Source organism: Adiantum capillus-veneris, chromosome 11, assembly GCF_014529385.1.
Source record: "Adiantum capillus-veneris isolate H3 chromosome 11, ASM1452938v2, whole genome shotgun sequence".
In the NCBI taxonomy this organism is placed as follows: domain Eukaryota; kingdom Viridiplantae; phylum Streptophyta; class Polypodiopsida; order Polypodiales; family Pteridaceae; genus Adiantum; species Adiantum capillus-veneris.
The window spans coordinates 110,835,811-110,842,708 of NC_140941.1; positions in this window are offsets into that span (position 1 = coordinate 110,835,811).

Here is a 6,898-nt window from a genome sequence, read left to right on the forward strand (position 1 = left end):
AGACCAAAGAGAGTTGGTGACAATGGACATCCTTGTTTAACCCCAATAGTGCTTACCAAAATTTCTGAAATTTCTCTTCCCATGCACAATTGTCAAATCACCTTCTCATAGATTCGAGAAACCGCAAGCATAAACTCACTTGGCACTTAGAGTTCTTCCATCCTTCTCCACAAATTGTTACGTGGAATCATATCAAAGGCTTTCTTAAAGTCCACAAAACAACAATACAATCGCTTGAATTTCAACCTACTTTCCTCCATGAGAACACTAAGAGTGACAAGATGATCAATGGTGCTATGGCATCGACAAAAACCCGCTTGTCCCTTTGCACGCTTGTCATTCTCTTCAGCCCAATCACCCAATTTCATCTCCATTATGCACCCAAACAACTTTGCCATAAGAGACCCAATCATTATAGTCCGGTAGTTGCTTACATTCTTTACATCCCGTCCTTTATGCAAAGTCTTAACCCAATTAGTACTCCAATCATAAGGCATACCATGTTGAAGTGCAAGGTTGAACATATCACACATCCACTCATGGGTAAAATCTCTCGTCCATTTGATCATCTCCGGCTTGATACCTTGAAGATCTCCCGCTTTGCGAGTGGCCAACTTTTCAAGCCCACCGCATACATCCTCAATAGTAAAAAAAGACGGCATACATGGGAGTGAACCATAAAATGGCATTTTTTCAGTATTTGCTTGCTCATATAATTGCCTACAATGTGTGTACATATCCACTAGACTCAAGTTACCAAAATTCTCAACCCGCTTGCCTCTCAAGTTTCTCCAAAATCTTCCACATGCATGTGCCTTTTCTTGGACTTGAAATTCTTGTTTCTTTACTTCCCATCTTCTTCTCTTCTTTTGAATCAATGCCTTGTATGTATGCAAATGACTTTGATAGTTGTCTTTGTCCATAGTTGCATCAAGCTTTATCAAGGACTTTCGAGCATCTTGACATTCTTTATCAAACCACCTTTTGCGTGATCTATCTTTGTTGATACCATGGAGATGCTTTATGGGAAAGCATTCTTCCGCACAAGAACAAATAGCTTTCTTGAAAGCTTCCCATTTAGTTTCCAATGGTGCATCACATTGAAGCTTTGTCATCCATAATTTTTGCTCAACCATTTCAATGTACATTGGTGCCCGTTTGAAATCCATACATAGTGATAACTTCTCTTTCCTTTTGCTGAGATTATCATGCTTAGTTGCTTCTCCACATGAAAGGTCAATACATAAGGTGCGATGGTCGGATTCCGGGGTCCATTTACCAAACATAAAACTCTTTATGCGATACATGATGGCTTGAGAGAGTAGCATATAGTCAATCACACTATCCCCATTATGTCTCCTACATGTAAATCCATTGTTTCCACTCCACAAAGATACACCATTGGCAATGAGCATACCCGTGCTATTACACATGTGTAAAAGTAACTTTCCATAGTGATCCGGCTCTTTCTCATCCATTGAAGTACGATCATACAATTGAACTTCCTCCAACTCCCTTGAAATGTATGGCATATCAAATTGTTGAGTATCATGTTGCAATGTTTTTGTGCGAGCATTCATATCCCCAAATACAATAATATCACCTTCACCTTTGAAATAAACAATGTCCTCTTCCAAATCAGAAAATGGTTGATCTCTATCCATGCAAGCATAAAAGGGAGAATCATGATGAGGAATGTAGCAACCAGCTACAAAAATGGGTGCTCTTTTTGGTGTCATAATTTTCAGCCATACATAACGTTTGTACTTGTCATCTTTCACAATTGATACAAAATCTTCCAATCCTTTCTTAACCATACATGCTAACCCTTCTTGTTCTCTTTGTTGCTTGAGATTCTTTGACCACATCAATGAATGTACATTGTAATCCTCCAAGCCGTTAATCCTTTGTGTATCATGCTCCCAAGTTTCAACAAGAAGTACAACATCGGCTTTGCTTGTTAGTTCATCAATGCCAACCCCCGCATTCCATGGGTATCCATTACAATTCCAAAAGCATATTTTCAATTGTAACTCGGTCTCATAGGTCACGCATCCCTATTTGCTTGAGAGACTTGCCTCCTCCTTGGGCACATTTTCTTCATGAGAGATCTCCTTGTTTTTATTATTCTTTTCTTCATATGCCTTGCGACGCATATTTTGTTGCTTAATAGTGCGGTCTTCACATACAAAACATTTTGTATCCCTCAAATAGATCCAACTATTATCAAGGATAATCTTTCGCTTGGTCTCATCCGGCATGGTGCATACAATTGGCCGTTCTCCCGAGCGAGGAGCTCCTTGCTTCCCCACTCTATGTGCTCCATAGACCATAACTCCGGACATGCCAAAGTGGGTTTTGAAGAAATCTTCAATAACAATGGCAAGAGAAGGAGGTGTCTCTAACTTCTCTTCGGGAATTCCACGAATAACAATGTTCTTGGAACGTCGCTCCCGTTCCTTCAACTCCTCCACATCAACATTCTCAACATTCTTTGTTTGAACCATAGCTTGCATGAGTGAGGAATTAGAAACCACATTGCTACCACATACATCAGCCCAAGACTTGTTTGTGCATACATTTTTCATGTCGCATACATCCCGGCTCATAGTGTCAAATTTCTCCTCTTTCAATACATGGTCATGCTCTACTTTGCTCATCCGCTCCTTCAAAGCATTCAAGTCTACAAGAGAGCGTTTACATTCCTTGACTTCCTCTTGAAGCTGCATCAAACGTGTTGTTTGCATCTCAAGTGTCCTCTTGAGATTCTCATTCTCAACCACAAGTACCTTTAGTGTGCCATTCTCCATTGCAAGTGCTCGTAAGTCTTCGCCTTGTTTGTTTACGGTCTCTTGCAATGAAACCAAGTACGCCATGATCATGGTTTTCGATGTCGTTGGTTGGGTGGTTGTGTTGCTATCTCCACACTTAGGAGATTTTGGATCATTTTCCACAATGGTTGTGGACCTTGTTGAAGAAGAAGAACCCTTGCGAGTGCCGGAAGACATTGTATGTAAAATAGGAGATAAGAATCAATTTTGTTGAACCTGTTCACTTCGGAAATGCTGCTACAGAAACACCTTCCATAACTCTGAAAATTTTTGTCTTTACATCAATGCGTAGAGGACTTCGTGCTCTTCGATTGAGGCTATAGATCACCCAAATCGGAGTTCGGATGAAGAAGTTATGATCAAAAGAGTGGACTGCTGTCTACTAGGTCAAAAAACGGCTGCGTTTTTAGAGAGAGAGAGAGAGAGAGAGAGAGAGAGAGAGAGAGAGAGAGAGAGAGAGAGAGAGAGAGAGAGTGTTAGAAGCTGGACACACCCCACGACACTAACTGCTCGGCGGATTATTATTTTTGTAATTATTCATTCATTGAGGAAAACCTGATTTTTCACCTTATAAATATTGGGACTTACAGAAGTTTCTAGATTGTATCCCAGTTTTGATAGTTAGATTGAGTAGATGGTTGATTTTGGAACTTTAGGGTTTGAAAAATTGTAAGGTATATATACCACTTTTTGACCTTAATGAAAAAACCTTTTGTCATTTTTAAAAAGAAGTTTTGAAGTCTGTGAGTGAGCGTACTGTGTACGAGAGAGAGAGAATGTGAGCTTCATCTTGACGCTACGAGTGCGGAGAAGTGCAGCGTGTTGCCCCCGACGAGAGCTACACACTAATACCTACATTGCGCGCGTACGGTCCGGTTTTGCGAGCTCCTTCTATGAGCTTCATCGGGTGTTTGGGTGAGCATAAGTTGTCCGATTTTGCATTGCAGCATATCCACGCGTTCACATTGAGTAGAACTACACATTAGGCACTTTGGATTTTGGAAACAAAGACATGTGATTTCGGCCAGACATCCTACGTGTTTCTGCACCAGGTGTTTTGGGTTGGGATTTTGGTTCATAGAACTTAGGGAGAGCGACCTATTGGTATTAGTAGGGTCTCCTTCAAGTTCTATGGTGTTTCGAGATTGTTTGATGGGTGTTCGGCTCTAGAAAGCGTTGTAGGAAGTGTCCTTTTATGCACTCTTGAAGGCTGTGACTTAGGCAATTGGTAGAGACCTCTGTAAGAATTAGTTAGGAGTCGGTCAGAGTCGGTCGAGTGTAGGTTGACATCTTATGCTTGCTTCCACGCGCCTGAGGGTCGAGCTTCGTCCTTAGCTGACATTACATGTTAAGTGAGTTCTCGCTGTGCTGACGTCCGTTGCGGTGTATCCGTCCAACATTGGCGCCGCTGCCGGGGACGAAAACCTTAGGTAGGTGACCGAGACTAATCCTTGAGGATTGGGATTTTTGTCTTGCCAAGAGTCTTGTTTTACATTTAGATAGGATCAGAGGGTGGAGGACTCTTTAGGTCTTAGAGGGAGTCTAGGAAGCGTGTGTCTGGCCTAGATCCTTCGACTTAGGTAGATGAGGTAGACTTAGGTAGTTTTAGGTAGTAGTCAAGTTCTTGAGTAGGATTTGGAGAGGTAGAAGCGGTGAGAGGAGAGCTTGAGAGTCCGGAGAGGCCAAAAAGCAACCAAAAACACCATTATCACCATTTCAAATGATAAGTAGAAGTAGAGTAAGTAGGACATCATGATTCAGGATCTAGAGCATTTCATGCATGTATACTTGCTTTGTAAAGTCATTACAAGTTTGTCAAAGACGCAAAAAGACGCAAAAGTGTGTTTGAAAGCCTAATTGAAGTCCAGAAGTTACTGTGAATGTTTCTGATAGATCTACAGAGCATCAGAAGCATTTTTGTCAGGAAAAAAATTAATTTTAAGCCAGGAGACATCCTATGCGTAGGATGTCTATAGGCTAATCTGGGAGGAATTCTGGGATTTTGAGTTGACCAGTGTGTTTAGAAGGTGGGATTTACCTTAATTTCAATTAGAAAGTGGAAATTTAGCCATATCTTGACAGGATAAGGCCAGATAGACTAAAATTGCCGGACATCCTACCCAAATAGTGCTAAAAATTATTTTGAGACCAAAACCATAAGATGGCTGCATGAGCATGTCTTGCAGGATATATTGAGTGACTGAAAGGGGTTTCACCTCATTTGGGTGAGAAAATTGGGTTCAAAGCGGACTTTAGCACTTTTGACTGAAAAAGGCAAGAACAGCTGAGATTTGGGACTTTTGAAATCCAAACCAAAATCTAAGTGTACCACTGGGTTATTGACATCAAGGAGAAGCTATGGGACAAGTCTGGGGTCAAACGGGCCAAAAAGACATCCTACGCGTAGGATGTCTTCTGAGTGATTTTGGACTCCAAACCAAATTTTGAGTACACCAAAGTGATCAGCAACTCAAGGGGAGCCTGGGCTTTGAGTTTGAAGCCATTCTGATGAAAAAAGATATCCTACGCGTAGGATGTCTAAAGCAATAAATTGAAGCCAGACTTTGACAGCAGTGAGCATAACAAGGTGTTATATAGCCTAAGGCAAGTCTCCTAGTCAATTTTGGTCCAAATTGGAGTTGATTAGACTGATCAATATCAGCAATAGGATGTCGGAACAGGTTTCTGACTCATTGACCAGCTAATAGGTGTCCAAATCAAAAATTAAAAGCAGCTGTAGGCTCAGCACAACAAGGGGAAACCACAATGCAAAAATCCAGGCAAAACACAGCAGAAGACATCCTATGTGTAGGATGTCTATTGGGTCATACTGCAAGGAAAATTTGAATGTGCATAGATAGTGAGATTCCATTTGGCTTAAGGGTTCCATAACTTCTTTCAGAAGTGAATTTGGACCTTTTTTGCCCATTTGACGAAGCAAAGACTGAATTCAGACTTTTTCGAGTAAATTGACCAACATTCGAGGGAAGTACAGTTTCAGATTAGCAGACCTAATCCAGAACATCAGCAGTGTATAAAATACAGTAGTGGTTGAGATTAACTCTCCAGTTATACCAATCATTACTAAGGTAACCTCTAGCAGATAAATGCTTTGACTCGATTGCCAAAATTAAAATGCTTGTGTACAGGTATATTCAGCAACAAAGCAAGAAGTCATGCAAAACCTGATTCTTTGCCAGGTGAGTGGTTGGATTTGTGATAAATTGCATTGATTAGTTTGATGAATTTAAGATCACGAAGATACATTGTTAGAGACCAGAAGGTGGCAGGTGACCAAGGAAGCTTAGTGTCTACCGAAGAGAGTGTAACTCAGGCAAGGGTAGATCCTCTAGCACCGATTATTGAGGAAGGTAGTGATACTGATACTTCGTCAGAAAAATCTTTCTTCATGATGGGTAGTCAACAGCCAGGAGGTTTCACCTATGATGGACCTATGCGAGGAGGAAGCACCTCCCAAAATCCTTTGAATGATTCCAAGCTCACTGTGATCTTCTTAGAGGGAACAAACTCGAGAGAAGCCGTAGTCTATTCAGACTATCGAGGACGCAATGCATTTGTATCGAAGAGAGACCAGCTCAAAGAGTGGAGATAATCCGAGTCTATGATGATGGAGATAATGTAACCCTGAAGATTACAACATATGTGGAGATAATGTGGTGAAAGGGAAAATGATTTCAGACACTCAAGAACCGCCACCAAGCATTGATCGGCCTGGAGCTATTTTTATGTATGATAAGAAAACAACCAGGGTTACAACTTATAACGAGAACGTGGGAATCTACAAACATGAGAGTGAGGGTATAGTCTTTTACTTTCGCAGCAAAGAACCATACGTAAACGAATTAAGCAAAGACAAGGTTCTTTACTTGTTCTCTTATGAAACTGCTATGGGGAAGGGTATAGTTTTTGTTGATAGATAGGGGCGAGAATACCAACGTATTCTCCCAGAGGAGGTAGAAAGGGCAACAGGTCCAGGAGCATCAGCATATGCCCCTGAGCTAGTGCCAAGAGCCACCTACACCCCAATCAAGTCAACGAATCCTTTT